This window comes from Lepidochelys kempii, chromosome 21 (assembly GCF_965140265.1).
Source record: "Lepidochelys kempii isolate rLepKem1 chromosome 21, rLepKem1.hap2, whole genome shotgun sequence".
In the NCBI taxonomy this organism is placed as follows: Eukaryota; Metazoa; Chordata; order Testudines; family Cheloniidae; genus Lepidochelys; species Lepidochelys kempii.
This window is the reverse complement of record NC_133276.1, coordinates 7,668,617-7,695,303: the sequence shown is the minus strand read 5'-3', so window position 1 is coordinate 7,695,303 and position 26,687 is coordinate 7,668,617. Positions and strand designations below refer to the sequence as shown.

Sequence of the window (26,687 nt, the reverse complement as noted above, 5' to 3'; positions counted from 1 at the left end):
GCACCCTGACCTCAATTAGAGCCTATGAGGACTGAGTGCAGTGTCGGATGGTACCGCCAGTGCGGTTGCTATTGATTGTTTGCCTGTCTTCTCCTCCAGTCTCTCTGGTCCTGCTGTAGTTGTTTTGATTTGAGGACAGGCTCCTCTGCTGCGGGGCACACCCGAGAGGCACTCATCTTTCCTGCAGCTGTTTCTGTGATTAGAACCACGGGGTATTCAGAGCCAGCTCCCTCCACTGTCCCATAAACTGGAGTAAGATCATGTAGACATACCTGAGCTAGCTTTAAGTCTAGCTATCTCAGGGACCAATAGCAGTGAAGCCCATCTGGGACCCTGGGTACATACGTGGGCAACTAGTCCGTGATGAAGCCCAGGCTGCTGCATCTTCACTGCTCCAGCTTGAGGACAGCTAGCTCAGGTAGGTCTACATGTCCTGCACTCCCACCCCATGACTGCAGTATAGACACACGCTTGGTATTTTGCCAAAGCCAAGTGTTCCAAAACCGCGAATCAGGCTCCAAAATTCATGGGAGTGGCTTAAAAATAAATCAAGATTTTTAAAAGTAATAAATTGAGGGTGGCGGGTGGGTGTCTGCCTGTCTGTTTGTTTTGCCCTCTGGTGTTTGAACCCTTAGGAGTCACATTTTCAAACTGTTCTCTGCCGCCAGCACAAGGGCTAGGAATGTGCTACTGTTTTAAATGAAGCTGGGGGGGGGGGGCATGGATCGGCGTTCATGTCGCGCTCCCCGTCAGAACCCAGCCCAGGCTGGGGAAGCTAATGATCCCCCCAGCAGCCCAAATTCGCTGATGCATCCTGGTCACACGCCACCTGAGGCACGTTGCACATAGGCTAAGAAGAAAAATGGAGGCTCGCTCTGTGCCCCAGTGATTCTTGCTGTGCTCAGCACACTAGAGTAGGGTGACCAGACAGCGAGTGTGAAAAATCAGGATGGGGGGGGGTAATAGGCTTCTATATAAGAAAAAGCCTCAAATATTGGGACTGTCCCTATAAAATTGGGACACTGGTCACCCTACACTAGAACACGGCGGGTTGCCCTATCTTATGAGAGTGGCACTGATTCCAAAGCAAATCCCTGATGAAGATATCCTGCTCACCTCATCCCAGCCGTGGCAGGAACAAAATAAGCAGTGATTTACCACCAGCACCTCCCCACAAGCTGGGTAATGAATCCCTGTCTATTTGTTTCACTCGGAGAGTGCTGGTGGGGAGTACTATGGAGGGGAGAGGGGAGGTAGATCCATTTACAAAGGTTGGCTGCACGCATGAGAGGAAGGGGTGGATTCCCCAAACATCAAACTGGAGTGAGATGTGAGACTTGCTCGGTTGCTTTCACAATTCAGCTTAATTAACATGTCTAACAGCAAAAGAGGTTGAGGTGGAAGGAGGTGGGGTAGACAAGCCAATCTCTAGCTGCCGAAGAGAGAGCTGTAAATTACCACAAATGCCAATAAGTCATTAGGAAGTGCAAGAAAAATGTAAGGTTGTCATGGCAACTGACATTCACAGCTTTTGGCCAATGTTCCGGGGGGCCATATTCTTTCGTTCCTCAGGTGTGCGCACGGCACATGCTAGAAAGAGAGGAGCAGCTCTGAGCCGCACCGGGGTGATGGGGCGGGGGAGACAAAGCACCGGGCAGAAAGGAGCTTGCGTGGTTATGAAGGGAATACTCAGACCGGCCAGGCAGAGTCTCAGCAAGGAACACCAAAGCCTTTGTTATAGAGCCCCTTTTCCTTGGCGTGTGCACATGTGGGCGTGTGCAGACGGGCATGTATGTATGCGTGCGAGTGTCTGCCTGCATTTTGATGCGTGTACGTGTATGCATGGGTGCCTGCGTATGCGTCGGCATGTGTGAGCGCATGCGTGAGCCTCATGTCTGCATGCATGGGTTAAGCCTGACCATTGTGTGCTTTAAGCCCCAGGCGATCAATGCATCAGCTGTATCCCAACTCCAGATTACGTTCATACCACTCCATGAGGGAGAGGAAGAACTGGGGGGTGGGCTAGGGGAGGGCTGCTCTTCCGGAGTCACTACCTCAGAACACCTGCGAAAGGACTTTGCCCCTCCCCCCTTCGCTCGTGTTCCGTTTACCTCACCTTTCTGTCCCCCCTCAAGTGCAAAATGATTCAGGGCCCGACCCTGCTAGGTGCCGCGTGGCCTCAGGGCCCAGCTCAGCTCACAGGCCCCTCAGCTAGCGGGTTGGATGGCTGACGCTGAGAAAAACTTCCCCATTTGCTGTCCTCCATTTTGTGTGTGTGTGGTGGGGGCAGCAGACCGAATAGCCAAGAGTGCTGGGTGAGGGACACAGACCTTTCCGCTTCTATGGGTACGTCTACACAGCCAACGATTGACACGCCACAGCAAGTCTCAGAGCTTGGCTCGACCGACATGGGCGCGGGCTGCAGGGCTACGAATAGCCGTGCAGACCGTTGGGCTCAGAGACCCCCGCCCCGCCTCCCCGCTCATGGGGTTCCAGGACCCGAGCTCCAGTCGGAGCCCAAATGTCCACACGGCTATTTTTAGCCCTGTGGTGTGAGGCCCGAAAGCCCAAGCCAGTCGACCTGGGCTCTGAGACGCGCTGCCGTGTAGACGTCACCGAGGTCACCGTTTCACAGCTCTCCAGCAGCCTGCGTGAGACGCATAAACTGGTCTCATCCCCAGTCCTTGTGGAGAGGCAGCCACAGCTCAAAGCCCATATCTTCCCCCCTTTTCCCTATACTGTTGGCACTCTGAGCAGAGATGCCAAGGAGGAGAGAATGGGTCCTGGAGAGTGAGTTCCCCTCATGCCCCTAGAGGGGGTCTGTGGTGGGTTGTCCACCCCACACAAGGCCTGAAGGGGTTAAGGTGGCCACCAGGTGTGTCAATTAACCGCCTTCACTGCACCTGGAGGAGCAGCCAGGGAGCAAGGATTAATTCGGGATGAAGCACGGCTGGACAAGAACTGGAGGGGCCTGCGTACAGGGCAGTACCTGAGAGCAACGGGGGGCTGCCGTCGCTGTGAGGGTGAGAAGGCGAGGTAGAAAGTTGTCCAGGGATACAGCAGTACGGTTCGGGACTATGCACACCATGACTGCTTGTTGTAGGGTCCCTGGGCTGCAGCCCAGTATATGGGCGGGCCGGGGGAAGTGGCACCATGAAGGGGCAGTGAATGAGAAGACTGCCTGGGACAGTGGTTCCTGAAAGATTTTGATACCCTGGAAAGGAAGGGAAAACCGCTTAGTGACCGGGCCAGAGGGCTGAGTCACGAAGAGGAAGCAGCAGCTCCTGGAGCAAGAGAGGGGCTGCAGACCGAGAGAGAGACAGAGAATGACGGAGGGCACCCGCCAGGCAGAGCTAATCCCCAGAATGGCCAGGAGGAGGCACCGTCGAGCGGTGAGTAGAGCACCCTGTGACATGGTCCCTCCAGGGCAGAGTGAGGAACACAAGCAAGGTAAACAAGGGAGATGCCTGTCCTGGCCCTGCCTATACTGTACACGTTCTGTGGACTTGTGTAGCACCGCAAGGGTATCAAATGCTCTCATTTTGTATGTGTGGGGGTTCACCCTATATTTGTTATGGGACCAGGGTAGCTGATTCTTTCAGTCCAGGGAACGATCAAAGTTCCCCCTCTGTCTGTTTCCTCTCTTGCCTTCCTTCTCCAGAAGGGAGCTCCAGTAGCCTATTTTCATCATGCCCTTGAAGCTGGGCCATCTCTAAGCCAATGCAGGGGGATGCATGTGCTGGAATCCCATCACCAGGATTGCATTTCATGACACACTCCGTTTCCCTTGCAATACCACTCTCCATTCCTTTTCCTGTCCTATATCCCCCCACCTCCCTCTGCCCCACCCCCACACACCACATCTCCAAGCAAGGCGGCTTCTACCTTCTGTAACTGTTAAGAAATGGGATTACAGCATCATGGAGGAAAGGCAAATGCCACCTGCAAGGTTTGTGGAATTAAAAAGAAACCCTGAATGTTCGAAAAGGGAAATGAGGCTTAGAAGGGTACACAGCCTGACTGCATCCAGAGAGAATTTTAAGCAGAAAAGGCACATAAGGGAAGAATGTACAATACCAAGAGGCTTGTTCTCAAAGTCATAGAGGAGCAGTTTGGGCAGAGCTGAAAGGTGAGAGGAGCCATCCCTCAGGCTCTGTGATTTTAGTATTTTCTAATATAAGGTGGTTGAGCTAGAGGCTTAGGATGACCATATTTCGCAAAGGGAAAATGGGACACTCTGTGGGGCTGGCCCGAGGCACCCCCTTACCCCCTGCATGAGGCTGTTGCAAGTCGCTTGAACCCTGCTGGCCCCCCGTGCAAGGCTGTCACTCAAACCCTGCGAGCCCCGCCATGTGCTAGAATCCTGCCCCACGCCCGTCCTCCTTGGCCGGAATCCTGGCCCCCTACCCCCCCGCAGGGCTGGCATCTCCACTTGCCCTCTGCACCACACCCAGCTTTTTTGACAAAAGTGGACATTTGTCCCATTGGCTCTTGCTAGCTGATCAAATCGGCAAGAGCAAACAAGACAAATGCCCACTTTTGCCAAAAAAGTCGGGACGGCCGGGACAGGGCTTAAAAAAGGGATTGTCCTAGCCAAAATGGGACATATGGTCACCCTAATTAGAGGCTCCAAGAAGCAAAGGTACTTTGCCACCAGCAGAAGAATCACTGGTGCTGCAGGAGAACCCTGTAAATGCACTGGAGACCTTTAATTTCAGAAAGTCCTGCTAGTGGACTGAAACGTGCACACATAACCCTCTAGCATGTATGTATTCTGGGTCCCTCCATAGCAATCCGCAGAGGATCGTAGCTTGTTACAGTACACACTACAGGAGGTTGTGTTTTTAGCTCAAGCCGTAGCAGCTAATGCCTTTAGCTCTACAGATCTTCGATTCAATCCCTGGTGTGTTGGCCTATTCCCTGACGATCATCCATAGCTGATGTTATATGGTCACTAGTACAGTTGGGGCCCTTTGGGAGAAGACAGCTTTAGGGTGGTGTCCATTTGTTAGTAAAGGATGTGAGACCTACCCTTCCAGCATGTCCTAGGCAATGTACGACTAGAGAATATCACAAATAAAAACAGTAAGAGGGACAAAAAAATGCCACCATGGCTAAACAACAGAGTAAAAGAGACTGTTAGAGGCAAAAAAAAATCCTTTAGAAACTGGAAGTCAAATCCTACTGAAGAAAATAGAATGGGGCAAAATCTTTGGCAAGGCAAGTGTAAAAATATAATTAGACAGGCCAAAAAAGAACTTTAAGAGCAACTAGGAAAAGACACAAAAACCAGGAGCAATTTTTTAAAGCACATCAGAAGCACGAAGGCTGCCAAACAATCAGTGGGGGCCATGGATGATCAAGGTGCTAAAGGAGCACTCAGGGAAGAGAAGGCTGTTGCAGAGAAGCTAAATGAATTCTTTGTACAGATCTTCACTGCAGAGGATGTGAGGGAAATTCCCACATCCAAGCCATTCATTTTAGGGGACAAATCTGGGACAGTTTCCCAGACTGAGGGGTCAGTAGAGAAGGTTCTGGGATAAATAGATAAATTAAACAGTCATAAGTCACCAGGACTAGATGGTATTCACCCCAGAGTTCTGAAGGAACTCAGAGATGAAATTATGGAATTACTAACTGTGTTATGTAACCTATTGCTAAAATTAACCTCTGTACCAGATGACTGGAGGATAGCTAATGGGACACCAATTTTTTTAAAAGGCTCCAGAGGCAAACCTGGTAATTACAGTCCAGTAAGCCTAAGTTCAGTATCAGACAAAATGGTTGAAACTATAGTAAAGAACAGAATTATCATATTCACATACAAAAACAATGCTGGGGAAGAGTCAACATTGCTTTTGTAAAGGGAAATCATGCCTCACCAATCTATTAGAATTCTTTGAGGGTGTCAGCAAGCATGTGGACAAGAGTGATGCAGTGGGTATAATGGACTTGGACTTTCAAAACCCTTTGACAAGGTCCCCCAGCAAAACCTCTTAAGCAAAGTAAGGAATTATGGAATAAGAGCAAAGATCCTCTCATGGATTAGTAACTGGTTAAAAGATGGGGAAAAAACAGTAGGAATAAATAGTCAGTTCTCACAGTGGAAAAAGGTAAATAATGGAGTCCTCCAACCATTGTACTGGGAACAGCGCTGTTCAACATATTCAAAAATGATCTGGAATAAGGGGTAAACAGTGAGATGACAAAGTTTGCAGATGATACAAAATTACTCAAGCTAGTTAAGTCCAAAGCTGACTGTGAAGAGTTACAAAGGGATCTCACAAAACTGCGTGACTGGGCAACAAAATGGCAGATGAAAGTCAGTGTTAATAAGTGCAAAGTAATGCATGTTGGAAAACATAATCCCAACTATACATACAAAACGATGGGGTCTAATTTAGCTGTTACTACTGAAGAAAGAGTCATTGTGGATAATTCTCTGAAAACATCTGCTCACTGTGCACAGCAGACAATAAAGCTAACAGAAAACGTTAGGAAAACCATGAGAGGGACAGATAATAAGACAGAAAATATCATAATGCCACTATATAAATCCATGGCACGCCCACATCTTGAATACTGGATACAGTTTTGGTTGCCCCATCTCAAAAGAGATTAGAATTGGAAAAAGTACAGAGAAGGGCAACAAATGACTAAGGGGGTGGAACAGTTTCCGTATGAGGAGAGATTAAAAAGCCAGGGACTGTTCATTTTAGAAAAGAGACGACTAAGTGGGGATATGATAGAGGTCTATAAAGTCATGAATGGTGGGGAGAAAGTGAATAGCGAAGTGTTATTTACCCACTTCACATAACACATGAACCGGGGGGAACGGATAGCAAGGGAAGGAAAGGGACTCTGCGAGCATAAAACCTGGATATTTTCTTCTTGGGGAGACCTATGGCATTCTATGGCATTACTTATTTGGGGGGATGCTGGGCTAAGGAAAGTCAAGCGTGGAAGCCCGACCTGATGTTTTGTGATGAAAAATGGTCCCAGGTTTCTGGTGAGCCCAGGTGAATTGCAGAAAGGAACATTTTAAGAACCATATTGCATCCTGAAAGCATAGGAATGCAGTGCATGCTATACTTCTCTGTATAGAGCGAGTGGGAGAGATTGTCTGGTGATTACAGTAGAGGGCTAACGAACAGCGTGAGAAGGTGAAACAGTGATTAGGTGAATTTACCTCATATAAAATGGTAAGGGCCTAAATGGGTTTAATGGATCACACATTAGTTATCAATATATAATAAAATGCGTACTCAATATAATTGTGGGTTCATTTTTAGTGTGGCCTTTGAATAACCTTTTTCGAGAAGGAGTGCAAACAAAACCTATTTGACTTCCTGTTGTTCAGTTTTTGGAATGTCCCTGATTTGGGTGCAGGACAAGGATCAAGTTATGGTGACCTGGCAGATATAATCAGGATAAACAGGGAAAGTCCTAAAAATCCCTGTCAAATAATAAGATTAAGAGCTTTGTTATTGTTAATAAGCAGATAAACATGTTGTATAATGCTGTGTGTCTTGCAAAATCTCATGTTTGATCAGCTATATGATTATATAATGAATCAGAAGAGGGGGTGTTGATAAAAGTAGGGTGTCATCTTGGGTATACAAAGTCTGTGCTGAGACTTAAGCTTTGCCTTTGTTTATGTACAGTCTTTGTCTATGTAAATGTAGCCAAACCTTTGGCCTGTCGTATTCCACCTGATCACTGGGGTGTGGCATTCTGTACCTCTGCTGAAATAAATCTGTTCCAGGGATTTGAACTCGTCATTAGAAGAGGATTTTGTCTGCTACGGCAACTAGTGGTTGTCTGTTTTGCTAGATTCCTAAAGTGAGCTATGGGCCTGGTTAGTGATCCTCAAATATCATAACAAATAGGATTCCCTCCGCCACTTGTTCTCAGTGTGATCTTGAGGAAGTCACGTTGGGACTGATTTCTAAAGCTCAGCCCCCACTATTTGGACCAGATTTTGCAGCAGTGCCCAGCAGTTCCCACTGTGACACCAAAGGCTGGATTTTGCAACCCAACAGCCAGCATTGTGAACTGTCCTGACAAACCTGGCCACTTTCAAAGGACAGTGCCTGAATGGGAGCTGAGATCTTTGGATAATCACTCCTCCACGGTGAGTGCTGAGCCTCCTAAAATTCTGGCCTTACCTTCTCTGGTCCTGAGTCTCCACAGCCTTACACTTTGTGTGTCCCTGTGCAAAGTCAGTATGCACTCACTGTGCACCTCCCACCGCTGAGACTAAGATCATTTCTCTTTGCAAAGTTCTTTGGGATCCTTAGATGAAAGGAGCTATTGAAATACATTTAAAAAAAATAATTGAAACTGAAGGGCACGAGGAACTCTGAGATTCTGGACAATAAAATCACACAATAAGATCTGACCTCACTAGAAAGCCTATGCCAAGGTCAAGCAGCATCCCAGTCACCAATGCACTGTACACTATATTGGTATGTAATAATTTTGCTTTCAGTTTGTGCTGACTGGCCATTTCCATCTGCCCTGCTTTGACTCCTGAGCTGTGAGTGACAATGACTTGCCTCTGCCAGTGCTCATTTTCCAAAGCTCATTTTGAGAAACACTTTAGAAAAGTGTCACCTTTTCCATTCTGGGCTGCTCTCTGCTTTTTTTCCTCCATTCTTAAGAATCAAATTAGAGAGACCTCTTTCTTCAGCGGCCACAGCTGCTTTAGAATGATGACTGCCCTTTCCCCCCCTCAGTGATATTCTTTTCCAGAGGATCTGCCCTGCAGAGCACCCACAAATATGAAAAAGCTTGTTCCAGTCCTCATCAAACCAGAAAACCACAAGTCTGGCTGTCACTGGGATACAATAATGTTCCCTGAAAATATTGGGCTGGAATCTTAGCTGGTGTAAGGCAGCATAGTTATAGTGAAGTCATCTGACACAGAAGGTAAAATTCTGGCCTCAGTGAAGTGAAGCAAAGTTTTTCTATTCACCTCAGTATGGCTAGAATTTAATCTAGGATGATGAAGTGACCTTGATTTACACCAATTGGGGATCTCAGCTCAGAATTTCCCCTGTAGCCAATGGTGCTATGCCAACCTACACCAGCTGAGGATCTGGCTTACTGTACCTACCAGCGTGGATTCTTTCTGTTCTACGAGCAGGAGAAGACACTGCCCTCTCTTTCATTTCCTATGGGAATTAGACATTCACTGCTGAGCATGGCCATGCTCTCCTGTGAGCTACCTGCAGTCATGCACGTCCGATACTTTCCACCTCCCCCTGCTGGTGGACACACTACCCACAGCTAGTTCTGACACTGCACGTGGTTTTCAAAAATATCACTCAGTTTGTCTCTGATTTATAGACATCGCTTTCACCCTGATAGTCGTGCTTGTTTGTGTAATTAGTTCTTTCAGATTTTCGTTAGAAGTGCGAAGCCTCTCATATGCAGTGAAGGCAGTGGAGCTATACTGATTTGCTCTGATCTGGAGCTATACTGCTCTGAGGCTCAGGCTCTGGTTCTGGCCCCATGGAAAACACATCACAGAAGATAATGAAATAGCATCTCAGTCTGTACAGGGCTGTCTACACCACAGGTCTTGGGGGGAAGGAGAGGAGGGGCAAAGCTGTCGCCACCCCTCCCAGGAGCACAGAGGGCAGGGTGCCTCTGCTAGGCACAGTTTCTCCCCGGGCTCCTTCTTGCACCTGTGAGCGGGGGCTTATTCTCCATTGCCCTATAATTTCTGCAGTAAGCTTTTTGGGGCCGGGACTGTCTTTGTTCTGCATTTGTACAGCCTGGGGTCTAGTAGTCCATGGCTGGGCGCTACAGTAATACAGAGAATGACAACAGGTTACATCAGTGCAAAGTGGGGCACAGCATGGTGCCTGCCATATCAGAATGGGCATGCGTCACCCCCAAATTGCACTGAGATAAATGACTGCATAAGGGTCAGGCAAGGGAGAATCAGACCCTGCAAGTGCGCAAAGGCAAAGCAGATTGCATCTTCTGTTCTGTAGGACGTTGCAAATGGAGGACTCAGGCCACAGGGAGCTGGAGCAACTTCTCTACCTTCCTTTGCGTCTGGCTCTTCACATCTCTTCCCCTTGGCTTTTTAAAGTAATTTAACTCTGTAAATAGGTTATCCACACCAACTTTGTAAGGAAGACTGTTTGCATGAAGGGCCCTATGCACAACAAAATTGCATTGGGCTGTGCGTACTATACACAAATCGAGCCCGACCCTGCTCTCACTGACACTAGTGTAACTCCAGAGTCCCTCCAATGATACATATGTCCCTCTATCCATCTGTCCATTCGTGTTGTGCTCGCTATAGCCAGACCCAGCCATCAAACCATCTCTCCATCTACCTGGGAGCACCAATCAGCATCCAATCCTTACTCACTAGGGGCCCCATCCTGCAGCCCTTACTCAGGCAACAGTTGCATTGACCTGTATTGGAAATCTTGGCCGAGCAAACCCTGCCCTATCAAGTAGTGAAAGGAAGCATATCCCATTATTAACAACCAATGTTACTTAGATATAGTTTCGTGTGTGTTTCCCCCCATCATTTAAACTTACCAGCAATTTTAAAAAGAAAACCTATTTCTGTAGGACCTCCCTCCCCCACCACCCAAACCCCACCATTTGCAGCTGTCCTGCTGCTCTGTACCAGCAGGGAAGTAATCACTGCTATTTCTCACATTGCAGCACTAGCCGCTTCGTTGGTGCGGGTGCATAAACGGAGATAGATTTGGGGCATAAGTTATCACTTTTAAACATAAACAACCCTCTTCGTTTAACTTCCATTAAACACAGAAAACAACATGAAGAAAATCCACTGTTTGCCAAATGGAAAGGGACAAGTTCAGTAAAGATCCGGGAGGCCAGGGGGAGGATATATTTGTTGTGCCTCCTTGGGGGGGGCGGGATTACAAACAAAGAGGGAGCCAACAAAAAAATTAAAAAGCCATAAAGATGTCTGGAGAGTGTCATTGAAATCTTTGTCTTATTTCAATGGCAGTTTAATAAAAAGGAAAAAACAATAAAAAAAAATCTCAGTGGTGGAATATGATACTCCAATGTAATCTGGGGATCGTTTGCATGATAGCCCTTCAGAGCCTTTCTGGCTTACTATGGTGGCAGTGGGAGATTGTGTAAAACCCAGCAGTGTCACAATGGAGCATCCCCAGCTCCTATTCCTCTCAAGTGTTTTAGATGGGGTCTCTTTCTGCTCTGAGGTGTGTATTGAAGAGGTCATTAATTACATATCCTAGGCTTTAGTGCAATGCTACTTGAGCACTGTAATGCACACAGGCAGTTACTGTCTCTCCCACCTGTACATTAAAAAACAAAAACAAAACATAGCGAGGACAGGGACTCGGGACTCCTGGGTTTTTTTCCTTGTTCCTTTCATTTAGAAGTTAGAGCAGGGGATTGGGAGTCAGGACTCCTGGGGTCTAGTCTTCTCAAGGGAAGAGTGTGATCTACTAATTAGAACTGGAAGTCTGGACTCCTGGGTTCTTTTTGTGTGTGAGGGAATGTGGCTGATGGGTTAGGACACAGGAGTGGGGATCCTGTTTTCTATTCCTGGTTTTGTGAGGCAGTGTGTCTTCCTGGTTAGAACAGGTGAGTGGAGTCAGGAAGCCTGAGTTCTCTTCCTAGCTTTGGGAGGAGGTTTGTTAAAATGCCCCATGTTGGAGATAGATGCTTTACTAAGGCTTTTAAAATAAATCAAAGCAGGTGATACTACGTTTTTCACAGAAGCATAAAAGACTCTTTTTAGTATAAAATAATTTCCCCTGCTTGAACTTTAAAACAAACAACTCACATCTGGTCAACAGAAAAGGGAAAACAATGACAGTCAAGCTCAGACCTTGTGTGCCAACTTGAATCTTGGAGAGAATTTTTATGGCTGGTTATAAACTCCACAAAATACAGTTTTATAACAGAACCTGGGGATAGTCTTTTAATTCTAATGAGCATCACTAGAGTCTCATTGGGGTCAGAGGATACCAGAGTGCTAGAGGGGGAAATGGCTTTAAATCTGAGTAGAGTTGGTGAATGAATAATTCAACACGAGTAATGTATTGACTAAGTTTGTCTCTTTTTCCTGTTTGGGTGAAATGCACCCACTGCAAAGAGCCAGCATAAGCCCTAAGCACCACTTAAGTTCCAATTAAGCCCTTTGTGAATTGTCTGGGAACAGATCCCAACTTTCCCATATTTATTTGTTATTCAAAATTATTCACCAAACAGATTCTGCACAAAATTCTTGCTCCACACCTTGTTTGCAAACAGTTCACAGTGAGTGCTTGACATTTGAAATTCAAGCTGTTTTTATAGGCCACAACAGGCCACATGGCATGCTGCTGTTTCCCTGACTGGATGTGCATAACACTTAGAATCAGGTTTCCCTTGCAAATAGCTGTGAGTAAAAATTCAGAACTCTTTCTGGAAATATTCTTCAATAATCCCTTACAAACATTCCTGCCAGTAAACTCATTGGCTGGAATACTCATGGAAAGCCATTAGGCATGAACACAGCTGAACTGAATTCATTTGAAAATCTGTATGAACATCTGGAGGGAGATATTTGCACTATCTGCCTATCCCTAATCCCAGATGCCCTGTGGCTAGAAGATGAAATTCACCCATGTGCAGTGGTCTATATTCAAGGGGACTCAAGTGGGGCATAGTAGACTTTGGGCTGGCTGCTCTGCACAGAGCTGAATTTCACCCCAAGTGAGTATGAGCAGCAGCTTTGGATCTGTTGGGTCTGATTCTTCTTTTGCTTGCACGAGTTTCATGCTGGGGTAATTCTACTGGAATCAGGAGAGCGACTCCTGAATTATGCCAGTGCAGGGGAGAGGAGAATCAGGCCCTTTATTTCTTAAATGCTCCCAATCAAGGCAGGGGATGTCATCAAGCAGTGGTGCTGGAACAAGGGGTGCTGCCGCACCGCCTGGCTTGCAGTAGTAATAACAAATGCCACATACATGGTTTCCATGATTTCTGTCATCAGCACCCCTACTATCAAAATTGTTCCAGCACCCCTGCCATCAAGCTCAGCGGGGATTAGGAGCACTGGAAATGCCACAATTGTCTTGGAGCAGTGACTCATGATGGCTGACGCTGAGATGGAGAGAAGTTGTCGCTCACAAATGAGCAAGCATACAAACTTTTGAGGGCCATAGGGATCAAGAAAGGGAGTGTGGATAGGCAGTGGATAGGGCACAGGACCAGGACTCAGAAAACCTGGGCTTTATTCTCAGCTTGGCTGTGTGACCAGGGGCAAACCAAGTCACTTCTCTTTGCCTCTGTTTTCCCTCCCTCCAGTTGGATATTTAGACTGCAAGCTCTTTGGGACAGGAAGTGTCTATCACTCTGTGCATGAACAGCACCAAGCATCATAGACCCTCCATCTCTGTGGGAGCTGCTTCTATAATGTAAATGTCAGCTTCATATAAGCAGCAACACACCTTCCCACCTAGATCCCTGCTGGACCCTGCCTTTCCCCCTGGGAGAAGTGGAAGTCAGAGGGGCTTGCAGGGCCCCCATTGACTTAATGGTTTTAGATGGTCTGAGATGCGATCGGAGCAATTTTCTTTACCATTTATTGCCTTACTAAAACCCATTCATTGGAACAGCCTTTTACAAAACCAGCAATAAATATATGTATCGCAAAATACTCTACCCCATCAACAATCTCCAAACCTGCACGTATATTTTACTGCCTATACACTGATTGATGCCCTGGAACAGCTTCAGGCTTTTAAACAGCACTCTCTCTCTTTCTCTCTCTCTCATCTCATTTTCTTTCCCCTGGAAAAAATGTGGGGGCTGGGAAGCATGGGAGGCAGTCAAACTGCAGGGCCGTTCTGCAATATCCGGGAGCGTCATGGGAAGGACTCAGAGCTGGAAAGCAGGGGTGTACAAGATCAGGGTGCATTGGCAGAGATGTTGGAAGGCTTCAGCATTGCGGGATGTATCAGGCGGTGCCTGAGGTGCACTGACAGGGCAATGGGAGCCCCAGAAGGGAACTGCGGAGGTCTGGACTGAGGTGCACTGGAGAATATGTGTGGTGATCCATTACTGGAAAAGCAGGGGTTGCAGAAGGTCAGGTGTGTGCGTACGACCCTTACTTGAAAAGGAGGAATGCTGCAAGTTAGGACTGAACTACATTGGCTGAGGTAAGGGAGGAAGCTTGCATGGCCTGCCACCTGCCTGCCTGAGACCACACACCCTGAAATAATAGCCCCAAGAAGCATGAACTGCCCCATTCATCAGCCTACTGTCACCCCCAGGGCTGTGGCATGGGAACGGTGGCAGGGGGCACTGTGTGTGGGGTACCTAGGGACCTAGATTATTTTAATTGTCCCTGGGAATTGGGCATCCAAGTCCCCTTTGCAAGTTGCGTCCATAGTTTTTTTAGGGACGTGCACTGTGTGCATCCAAAGTCCAAGGGCAGGGTCAACCCTTAAACAGAAGAGAAGCAAAAACTTCTGACTCACCATGTGCCTAGCTGTGCTTCCCATCACACCAACTCAGCCCAGCAAACTCCAACCCCTGTCTGCATTTCTGACACATCCTTGTCCATAAACTCACCTGGATTTTCTCTATGAGAGGACAAGTATGAGCCAGGATTTGTCTTACTGTAGGAGCCAGAGGCCCCAGTTGAAATCTTGTGCCCATTGTGCTAGGGACTGTACATAGAACAGTCCCTGACCAAGAGAGTTTACAATCTAAATAAACATGATGTACAAAGGGCAAGAGATAGGAAGGATTATCATCCCCATTTTACAGATGGGAAACTAAGGCATAGAGTGATGATGTGCCAGTGCAATGGCTGCTGAGCACTTTTGAAAATCTGATTCCATGTGACTGGCCCAAGGTCAGACAGGAAGTCTGTGGCAGGGCTAAGACCTGAACCCAGCTCTCCTGAGTCCCGACTGAGAGCTTTAACCACAAGACCATCCTTCCTCTTAAAGGTAAATTTTGGTGTCATTCACTTTTATCTTGCTTTAGTTTTAATTCGCTTCAGAGAAGTAGCTTGCACGCCATCGTCCTGATTTGCAGGGTCTAGTTATTCTCCTTTTGGGGGGTTTCCAGTTCCAGAAGTGGGCAGAAACCTGCAGTTTCCAATGCAAGGGATAGGGGAAGATACTTCTCCTGGGAGTGACAATTTCATTTCCAGGAGGCTGCTTAGCAGAATCAGAGAAAGTCGCTGGCACCTCCCACTCCAGAGTAAGAAGCAGAAGGATGTTTCATCAGTCAGTGCTCTGATGGCTCATACCTCATTGCCTACAGAGTCCAAGCGAAACACTGATCTCCTGTGTGTTTCCAGGCAAAAGGGCTGGATTGCAAAAGTGATTGGTTGCAGCAAGCTTCTATACACAGGGAATTAATTAGCAAGCCCCTCACATGGGCCCCTCTGAGATCACTTTCTGGCTGCCAGGGCCAGGTCTTCAGTGATGTAAAATGGTATAGCTTTATGGATTTCATTAAGTCAGCTAGGTGCAACTGGACTGCCATGTTCCAAGGAAACTGTCCAACCTGCAGCATTCAGGGGTGACTCTAGGGCCTATTTTGGGGCAGTTCTCTGGCTGGTGCTATACAGGAGGTCAGGCTAGATGATCAGAGTGGTCCCTTCTGGCCTTGGAATCTATAAATCTACGACTAGCCAACATAACTAGGTGACTGGCTCAAGGTGAGCTCTGCAACATGGTACCGCAACACAGTAACATGCGACAGAGTCGCTGAGGGCATGGCGATCCGAAGCTGCCGTCGCTCCCGCACTGTGGATGGGTGAAAAGAACTTTCCTCACGGTGGAACCTTCCTCCCAGCCTCAGACTGAAGCATGTTTCTGAGGCTATGTCCACACTAGGCGCCCGTGTGCGATCCCCAGCTCGCACAGACGTACTGGGTGAGAGCTAGCACAAGTATAAATAGTAGCCAAGCTGCGGTAGCCTGGTTAGCTGGAGCGGCAGCCTGCCTTAGCCGCGCAGCGTGTGTACCTATGGGATTCGGGGGGGTGTGTGTTGTACTCGGCACGGTTGAGCCATGCTGCCACTGCAGTTGCCTGGGCTTTGGTGGCTACACTGTCACTTACATTCCTGCTAGTTCTCACCAAGCTACCGAAAGTATGTCTGCATGAGCTGGGGATCACACCCTTAGCTCGTAGTGTAGACGTAGCCTGAGAAACATTGGGATAATCTCCTACTCTCTCCCCGCCACTTCCTTTTAATTTTATGGCAGCCTCTGAACTCCTGGCTTCCAGCTGGAAGTAGACAAGCCAGAATATCATGTGTAAAGCTGTTCTTGGGATATGTCCAGTACATCCTTTTGTTTGCCTTTCTATCTAGCTGTCTGTCCCAATGCAACTTGTCAGTTGCATATGCAAAGAAATGAGGATCACAACGATTCCCCTCCTAGGAAACTCTCTATGACTCTTTCAATCACCTGCAATCTGAAGCAAGGTCAGTGCTTAGTGGCCATCTTCCAGTGGAACACAGTGACTCAACTAGTAAGAAAAGTGTAGGCAAAGAGAGATCCTTAGTGCACCAGGCTGGAGGTAACTTTACCCATGGGGAAAGAGTCCCATAGCCTATCATCATCATCTGAGAAGGCAGCATGGGAAAACTTCCAGGAAAAGCTGCTCCAATCAAATCCCTCAGCCCACTTTTGCAATCTCACGAGGTTCAGAGATGCACCCAGCCTTTAAAGTGCTTGTCTAGACCGAACCCCAAGCCTTCTGAGGTTCTCCCATCTCCATCTCTGGCTAATTCTTGGTTCTTAGGCTTATTACACACACAATTATATCAGTTAGGGATGGCCAGGAATATTAGTCAGATCCTCAGCTGGGGTAAATCAGCATTGCTCCATTGTAGTAGATGGAACTGAGTCCATTTTCACCAGTCGAGGATCTGTCCCTGGGAATTTGTGCCTTCCCCGCCTACTTTTAAATGTGCCATGCGATGGGGCTCCCACCACTCATTCTGGGAGGTGATTATGCAGGCTAATAGATCTCACTGTCAGGAAGTTATCTTCTGAAGTTTAGGCAGAATTTTCCCCTTTTCCTAATCTCCTCTGGTGACTCCCAGTTATATTCCCCTCGAACCAATAATTCCTCTGCTTCCTGTGTGGAGAACTTAGGTGCTGACCTTGCTATGCCCAGAGTTGCAGACATCTCTTGCTGGATGCCACCGGGAGCTCAGCAGGGTTCCAACTCTGCTGAATGTGCCCATGCAGTGGAACGCAGAGGCAGCGCTGTGTCTCTCTGTATCCTGCATGCAAGTTCTTCCCTCCCTCCGCCCTCACAACTATCTCCCTGGAACTGAGACACATCTCCGGGCGCATGTGACAGATAATGTGGCTCAGTGCCACATAATGCATAACAAGATCAGATCTGTTCTGGTTGGGTACAAAGGGTCCTACTCAACAAACCACTTTCATTTCCATTGTGCGAGCGGAATTTTATCAGGGTTCTAATGACGCCACTTCATAAAGACAGGTAGCGTTATCGCTGCTCACCCACTCCACCCCCCCACTCCCAATAGCGATAGACAATTTCCTTGTTTTTACATTACAGCCGCACGGCTATGGGAGAAGATAAGGGGCAAGATTGAAATGTAAGGGTGGGGGAATATACATCCCCTTGTCAAAAATAACTCAGGTGAAATGAATGGGATTAATAGTAGGACAGCGATATTTAGCTGGGCTCATTTCAGACCCACCAATGTCCCTTCTCCAAGGAGGGCAGTTATTGGACAAAGAGGGTAGCAGGGTGAGTGCCTGCCTTGCTGCTCCCAGGTTGGGCCTGATCTAGGAATGAATAACAGCCCCCAGGCTGTCCGTCGGCTATCTTTCCCCAGCAATCAATGCACCTCTGGGGGAGTCAGAGTCTCCCTGGCCTTGCACCATGGGTAGCCATTTACATTAGTGCAAAAGTGAGAGCAGCGTGGTTGCAAAATGCTGGCATTCACACCTGTACACCACCACCACACAGTGAGCCAGTGCGTTCTGAGTTGGTAGCGTTTGACACGCGCTTTGTAAGAGGGTGCAGATTGCAGACTGATTGGGAATCAGGCCCTTTATTTAGAACCAGATTAGCGGTCTAGGTATATGGAATCCTGCCTCAGCACAGGGAGATGATTTAGATGGACCTGGAAGTCCATTCCAGCCCTTCATTTCTTGGATTCTATGAACTGGAGGGTGGGGGTCAGTTGGGGTGACCTAGGATGGTGAGCCAGGAGTAGGAGACAGATGAGGGGGGTTCCCTCACAACTATGGGGGGCGCCAACAGCAGGAGTCAAATCAGAGGGTCAGGCTGTGTTTCCCATCCATGAGTGGTGAGCCGGGAACAGGGGACAGATCAATGAATCCAGACTTCCCTGATCCCCTGAGCAGAGAAGGGACTGGGGAGCAGGTGGCATGGTAGGATCGTGATGCTAGCACTGAGAGTTGGTTTCGTTACCCTACTGTGAGTATCAACTCAATCTTTTAAAGGCAGAGGATCTGACCCTGAAGCCTTTATGCAGGCAAAACTCACCCTGGCTTTGCTAGGCATTTGCCCTGCCTCTGGGCTGCCAGATCAGACCTCTTGTGGCTGCAAGGCAAGCTGCATTGGGCTGTGCACTGGAACTGGCAATCTCAAACAAACCCACAAGTCTCCTTATACAGATTCGGATTTAACGTGGAACCTGCCCTAGCTGAAGAAGGGACCACTGGACCCAGGACCCTCGCATGTATTATTACCACCATTTGCTTAACATTTGCTAAATGCGAGAAGTGTGGCCGGGACTACCCAAAGCACAAAACTCCCTGCCCTGAAGCGCTCATGGGGCTTATACTTTAGTTGCTGACCCAGGAATAAGGATCTGCACTACCTGCCTTGTGTGCCCCATTGGTTCAGGACCAGCATGGCCGTGTGAGGGGGTGAAAGGGAAGGAGATTCCCACAGTCTCAGCCCTCTGAGAGCCTCTGAACAGGATCCTGAGTGTCCGAGGTGCTGAGCGCCCGCTGCTGCCCACTGAGACCAAGGGGAGCTGCAGGTTCTCACACCTTCATTCTTTCCCATTCCAGTCCTGAATAAGGGCACACATTGGAACTGAGCACATGACATCCCCTAGGGCCATCGCCACTGGCCCACGGCCTGCAACCTGTTCAAGACCTCCTGCACAAAGGGCATTTCCCTTCCATTCAATGCCCGATCCCTAGTATCCACAGCTCTCATGCACTCCCCACCCAAAGGGGCTTGGCTCTCCTTTGGTCAGTTTCTCCTTGCCATTGCTGATATCCGCAGGGCATGACTTTCTCTGGGCACAACCCTATCATGTCTGGAGTCTTAACCAGGTACTAGAGGGAGCAAGGGACTTGCTGAGATCTTTCAAGCCCATTTTTGTTCCAGGCTCCAGCACAGAGCAAGAGGCAGAGCAGGAGGGAGAGACCTGGTTCTTGTCCAGGCATCGGAGCAGAGGAGGGGGAGAGAGAAGACAATTGATGTCACTGCTAAGCATAGCAACACTGGAATCACACAACCTTATTTACACTGAGCACCCGGGGGCATGGCTGCTACCCTCCCACTCCCCTGCAGCCTGAGCCTCCACTCTGTTACTAGGGCGGGTTTCATGGCAGTGCTACTGGTGATGGGGGCAGGGGGAGTCTATGACGGAACACAATAGCAGAGGAAAAACAAATCCCCATCAATCTGCTAGAAACAAGAGCTCACCCTAACCTCCCAACTCAGCCTTGCTAGGCACATGATTATACACTGCACAGCTCTGGCAGGCTGGAGTCACGAAACATCAAAAGAGGGCTGGGATTTTTAGCATGCCATGGCGGGAGGGGTGTATAGGGTGGCGAGTGCCTGCATGGTGTGTGTGAGCCTATGTGGGTGGGGTGTGGGGGGGTGTGGAGAAGACCTTGCCAACAGCAAGACAGCAAGACCTTGCCAACACCATCAGTTGTCCTGGTGTTTCTCCTGCTGATACCACGGGGCAAGAGAGGGGAGGAGGCACCCTGTCCCCAACCCCAGCTTGCTTAACCAGCCCTTTGCTACAGCAGCCTGATGAGACTGCTCCCTTCTGTGCTTAACACTGACACATGGGCTTCACCCCTTGCTACCCTGCCTCCACCTCTGGGTGCTGGATGACAGACAGACAGCCATCTGCATGGGCTTTCCTTTCCCTGGGCTCTGCGGGCTCTGGAGGGTGGATGGTGGGTAGTTCTTTTGCTTGTTTGCTTGCTGCCAGATGCTCTCCAGAGCAGGGATCCCCTTTGCAAAAGCACTGGGTACATTTGCAGTGCTATTCCAGAGTCAATGTCCACTGTATTTGTCAGCTGCTCCCAGGTTTTGGATTGAGGATCACTTTTTACTTTGCAGTCTCTTGTGCTCTGCTCCGCTTTCCCCTCTCCCATCTGCGAGCTGAGCTCTGTGCTGGCAGGGGTGGAGGTAGGAGGCTAATGGACCAGGCTAGGTTATTTAACACAGCCTCTCTCCCACATCTAACTTCTCTCGCTTGATGGTTTTCATTCATCTCAGCCACAGAAGGGTTAATGTGCTGGAAATGTTGGTTCCTGGCCAGATCACATCCTCTTGGTGTTCTTATCCAAGGCTGGATTCTGATCTCACTGCCACCGGTAAAAGTCCACCGCCTCTCCATTGCTTTCACTGGGGTTATTCCAGATTTACACCAGTCACTGAGAGCCGAATCTGGCCCTGGCTCCATTGATTCCAGTGGAGTTTCCAGATTTACACCAGTGTAAATTAGATCAGAATCAGGCCCTTAACATCTGTGCCACAGAAAACCTTCCTTTCTATCAGCTGCCTTATCCGTCCCTGACTCAATCTTGTTTTCCTCACCTGTTCATCTTAGCGCAACTGAAACACACAGGAACCACAGCATCCCCCCCATGCACATCCCCCCACACCCTTTGCCCCTTTTTTCTCAGCATTTAGCATCTGTCCTAGAAATAAGAGGGAGAGAGAGAAAGAAATGCACTGGGAAAAAACAACCACCACCCAACTCTGGGTGCCAAGGCTTCCCCATCCTCAGCCGAGAGTCGCACCATGCAGCCATGAATGCACCCATGCTTTCCCCATCTCCCCTTGCCTTCTGTGCACTGACGATGCCCGCCACCAAATAGATGGATCCCAACTTACCCTTGGACTCTCCTCTGGTCTTCTAGCGCCTCTGTCATTTGCCTGTCTGCTCCCTGACACGGACATGCACACATCAGGTTCAGACGGAGCCCCGGAGCTGACAGACAATGGGGAGCTGCGGTTTCCTCTGCAGCCGGCGTAATGGACCAGCCAAAGCTGAGGAGTTTCTGCTCTATGCCCCCCACACCCGACCTCCCCACACACACACTTTATTTCTGTTCTCAGAGATGATGGCCAGCCAATTTTCCCCTCTCTCCCGCTCTCTCTCCTTCAGCTACTTATCTGGAAGCAGCAGGGAGGGACCATCATTCTTCCCCCTCTCACCGTCGCATTTGTAAGCACACACACTCCACTCTCCTTGGCTTTCAGCAGCTTCCCACCACCTCCTCCTCCTCTTTCTCCATCCTCCCTCCTCCTCGCTGGAGCCCTGTCACTGCAATGTGCCACCCACCTGAATCAGCTCCTGCCTGCTGTGCCACTTAACCCCTGAGGCGCCAGCAAGCTCTGCCTCGTAAACAAGGGGGGCCAGAGAGGGCCGGAAGGCCGAGAGACGCCTGGCAGAAGCAGGGAGCCAAGCAGATTGCTGGCAGGGCTGAGCCTCACAGCACAGGCAGGAGCATCAAAGGACTCAACTGCAGCTCGTCCTGTTTAAATAGGTTTGAAGATCGGCGCCTCTGGGGACACAGATGGCTTCCCTGCGTCCCTCAACGTGACACGTGTCTCTCTCTGTCTGAGCTCTTCCCCCACCCCGCCTCCCCCGTTTGGGGCTGTTGAAAAGGCCGAGATGCGGAGGGAAGCCTTTGTGGGATGAACTAGCAATTGGTTTGTGCCCGTCCGGCTTGCCAGGGCCCTAGCCCCAGCGTGCCCATGGCTCCTCCCGCTCCCATCACACGATACTGGCTTGTGGTGCCATGGTGCCACGCTGCCCTGGGGTTCCTTATGTTTCTCGGTGCTAGCATGGAGACCAGTATCTTGGCACTAAGGCACTGTAGGGCTCCCCACACTATTCTGGTGTCATGGCAGGTTGGCACTGAAGCAGCTCTGGGTGTCAAGGGGTCAGCAGCCACAGTGGCGCAAGGAGCCCTGGGGTACTTGCTATGGCTTGTGGCACCCTGGTGCGGCAGAGGAACCAAGAGACACCTCCCACCTCATTGCAATGAGCCAACTCAAAATGGCATGGCTCTGTGGCATCCTCGTCTGCTTCTGCACCCTCTTCACCAGCTGACACATTTATTTATCACTAGGGCGTGCTGGGGGCTCAGCTGCTCTGTACCTCTCCCGGCTTGTCTGGGTCATGGCGTCTTGGCAAGGAGGACCTTCCTTTTCTTTTGCACCAGCCTGGCTCAGGGTAAGGCAGGCTGGGGTTCCTCACACTTCTCTTTGTCTGAAGAAAAGGAGTACTTGTGGCACCTTAGAGACTAACCAATTTATTTGAGCATGAGCTTTCGTGAGCTACAGCTCACTTCATCGGATACAACAAGACTAACACGGCTGTTACTCTGAAACTTCTCTTTGTCTGGGGATTTTTAAAGCCTCACGAATTGCAGGCTCCACTCTGCCACCATTTGCTTCCCACCCTGCTGCAATTTCTAGGCCTTGTGGAACATCTAACAAGAGACAGTGTCACTTTCCTACTGAGCCACATGGAAGTCACCTGTGCCCTGGTGTCTTCCTCCATCTTGCCCCAGGTGGAACCAAGCAGGCCGCAAACAAACTGCTTCTGGCCCACATCCTCACTTGCCACTTTTAAAATCCTAGTGAGTTCATTCAGATCTTGTTCCCTGTAATTACATCGCATGCTCAGCTTGGCTGTTAATGGCAGGAGTGTAGCAGAGTTTACTTGAGGTTGGGCTGGGTAGAAATCTGAGCTGGCTGTATTCAAGGCCTAACCTTTCAGAAAGGAAGGATGGCTCAGGGTTTAGGGTGCTAGCTTGGGACCTAAAATACCTGAACTGAATACTTTCCTCCAGCACAAGTTTCTTGTGAGACCCTGGGCAAGTCCCTGAGCCTCTCTGAGCACCTATAAAGTAGGAATGATAACACTGTCCTACCTCATGGGGGTGCCGTGAGGGTAAACGCAGTAAAGATTGTGAGGCACTCAGATAGCTAGTAATGCAACCCAAATATGTACCTTAGGCAGAGTTCTGAGTTCAGCGTTGGCAGATAAGAATTTTCCACCATGTCGTGGTGCTGGCCCAGAAAGGCCTGTGCCCTAAAATCACACTCTTGGCGTGCAGGTGAAAACAGAGTCACAACTGTACGGGGGAGAAGAGCCTGGGGCATCAGGACTTTGACAGCAGCACACAGGGAGAAAGCAAGGACTCAGCTGCCTTCCTACTTGGTTACATCTCCCCTGGAACCTGCATTTCAAGGATGGGCTTCCTCTGGGATCGTTGACCTACAAAATGACTGAAAAATCACTCCCTGACCCCACCATGTCCCAGAGGCAAGGGATTGTGGGCGTTCTTGGGGGTTGCAGCAAGGGAGAGGGAGTACACTCTATGTTGCAACATCATATCAAGAGGACCTCAGATTGCAGAGGCCAGTGTCCTCTTGGCAGGTTGTGTTTGTGTTTCCTTCCCCCACCTTTCCAACCATTTCTCTCTCCACTTGAAAACACTGAAAAGAAGCCACCACGCCTAAGGGGCATCACCTGCAGTAAGAAGAAGTAGCCACACATTGGAAACAAAGAGTTGGAGGAAACCACAGCAGAGACAACCACCTGAGCCGCCCACCTTTTTACAATGTGGTTATGCCATAGCAGGCTGCACAATTCAGATCTGGATCCAGATTTCTGACAGCCCAAAGTCCAAGGTGTTTTGATGCAGGGTTTTGGTCAGGCTCATTTAAAAATTGGGGGCTATACAGAATTTTTTAAATCCAGATCCACCTTTGGAGTCTGAACCACTCCAAATGTCTGGGTTGTTCTGACCTGTGATTTTAGCTCAAGCCCATTCAAATAGGCATGGGACCATGTGCAAAATTCAGATCCAGATATGGGTTTTGAACAAGGCCAGTGAGAGCCTGGAACTGGGGTTCTGGTTTGGGGCCCATTTCTTGTCCCATGCTGATGTAGCTGGCTGACTCTTGTCCCATGCTGATGTAGCTTGCTCTTCAAGACCATTGTTGCCAGCTGACATCTGACCTACGCCATCCCTTCCCAGCCCCAGATGGCTGACGTCCTGGAGTTGTTTGCATCCTGGATGCCCTAAGAATAACAATGACCATTGTCTTTCTGTTTCATGCCTTTCTCTTCCTCATTAGACTGGAGATGGGATTTGGCTTGGTGCCAGACTACTCACCTGGGGCAGTGGGCTGGGCAGTGAGATGTAGAATACACTAGAGAGGGAGACCCGGGAAGGGACTGTAATGACCTGATTTTGTTGGCCATGATGCAAATAACATAACGTTCCTGCCCGTGTGCCAGAGCAGATGGGTGATGCTGTGGCACTTTGGCCTTGATTCGACAAAGCATGTAAGCGTGTCCTTTACGGGACTTAAGTGCCTGCTTAAAGTAAAGCAAGTGCTTAAATCCTTTGCTGAATGAGGGATTGACTGTTGAATCAGGGACTTTTATTTAGCAGGCATCCCTTGTGAATAGCAACATATGAACCTCCAGGCAGGGTTTGGCTTGGAGAAGTGCCTGAATGGCTGACTGAATGCCTGAGTCTGAACCCACAGGAATCACTGGGAGTTTTGACATGGGTGTTAATGGATGCAGGGTTAGGTCTCTTGTTATTATTCAAACTGATCGAGCTTCTTGATTTTGCAGAGCTGACCCGGATATCCCCTGAGAACACCTTTCCCCATGAGATTCCCAGGCCTCTGGTCAGTTTGGAAAACCCTTAAAAATTTGGTGGTTGTATTTGGGCAATTCCACTGCCAGAACTGAGGAGAGTGGAGAGGCCTGGACATCGGAGGTGGGAGAAAGCTGGTGTCCTGTTAGGTTTGCAAAACCTGGTCAGGTGGATGCCAAGTAGTGAGGGCCCCATCCTGCAGGGTGTCTAGCACCCTCAGCTCCCAGGTAACTCAGTGAAATGGAAGGATTCAGGAGGCACTCAGCACTGGCTTTGCTGCTGTGCTTAGGGACGCTAAGCAGACATGGCAGGGCTGAACTGGGCCATGCTAAGCAGTCGCTGACGTTCTGGGCATCCAGGGCACCGCTGGGTGGCTTGCTGTGTTTCAGATGGTCATAACTCAGATCATGTACGCCAAGTTCAATGATCTCCCAAGCACTCCTTGGGAAAACAGGTTTCATATTTCCTAATGATATTTTGAAGGGAAGAGAGAGAGAGAGAGAGAGAGAGAGAGAGAGAGGGGAAACAGGGAAGGCCGCCTTTAGCTATCTGTCAGCAACCCCGTCAAGCATACCTTACAACAGGGCTCTCAATTTTTTCAGAGCGTGGACCGCAACTTAAAAGAGATTGCTTTATGGACATCCATCCTGCCATTCATGGTCCCCAACACCTGACCTTCCTTTGAACACTGGATAATAATCCTGTGCCAACTACAGCCATTGCTTCCTTACAAAAGTGCTATTAGGGAAATCTTCAGTGCATTTGTAGCTTCTTTTAGTGCATCTTAGGAGGAGGAGCCAATGCCCCATGGCCAGACAGCTCTCTGCAGACCACAGTTTGGGAATGCTCTTTGTTTGTTTGTTAGCCCTAGGGTACAATGTCTCTGGCTGAGGGAGTCAGAGAGCTGCTGGATTAGCCAAGCTATTGGTTCACTTGGTGGAAAGGAATGATATGTGCCGACCCAATGAAGAAAGGGAGCCCATGAACTGGAGCAGAACCTGCCTCCCCTCGTCCCCATGGTAATCCTCCGTGGCTGTTAAGATGAATCATCCTTCCAGACCCTAAAGCTCTGACTTTCTTCACACAACACACAGGCAACCTGTGGAATTCCTTGCCAGAGGATGTTGTGAAGGCCAAGACCATAATAGGGTTCAAAAAAGAACTAGATAAATTCATGGAGCTATTAATAAATTCAGGGCTATTAGCCAGGATGAACAGGGATGGTGTCCCTAGCCTCTGTTTGCCAGAAGCTGGGAATGAGTGATAGGGGATGGATCACTTGTTGATTACCTGTTCTGTTCATTCCCTCTGGGGCACCTGGCACTGGCCACTGTCAGAAGACAGGATACTGGGCTAGATGGATCTTTGGTCTGACCCAGTAGGGCCATTCTTATGTTCTTATGTTCCACTGCTTTGTGCCTGTGCAAGGCACTTACATCCATACAGAGCTCCAGTTCCGTATTGTTTTAGGCCTCCTTTGCCCAGGCATAAATAACGGCATGAGGTCAAGGCAATGGAGAACTGAGCTCCCTGACTCATGCCATGACAGTGGTGAATGTGTGGTTCACAGACTCCCGTAAATGTTGCTGTGAGAGGCTCCTAGGGTTGTGAGTTGTATCTTCTTATCTCCTAAAGCATACGCTCCTATAGCTGGCTAAAGCAAGGAGCTGCTGAGCCCAGCACAGAGACAATCCATTTAAAAGATCCCAGCCAGATCTAAGAACAGAGCCAGATGGAGGCA

General features: G+C 49.0%; 1 protein-coding gene across 1 annotated transcript in view; it reads right to left on the bottom strand.

The window, feature by feature from the left end:
- Nucleotides 1–21,518, bottom strand: part of LRRN2 (leucine rich repeat neuronal 2) — a 99,122-nt gene extending 77,604 nt beyond the window's left edge. Inside the window, exon 1 of the mRNA XM_073319619.1 lies at nucleotides 21,150–21,518. The gene's annotated coding sequence lies outside the window, so the exon portion shown is untranslated. The remainder of the gene's footprint in view (nucleotides 1–21,149) is intronic.
- Nucleotides 21,519–26,687: the final 5,169 nt, after the last annotated feature.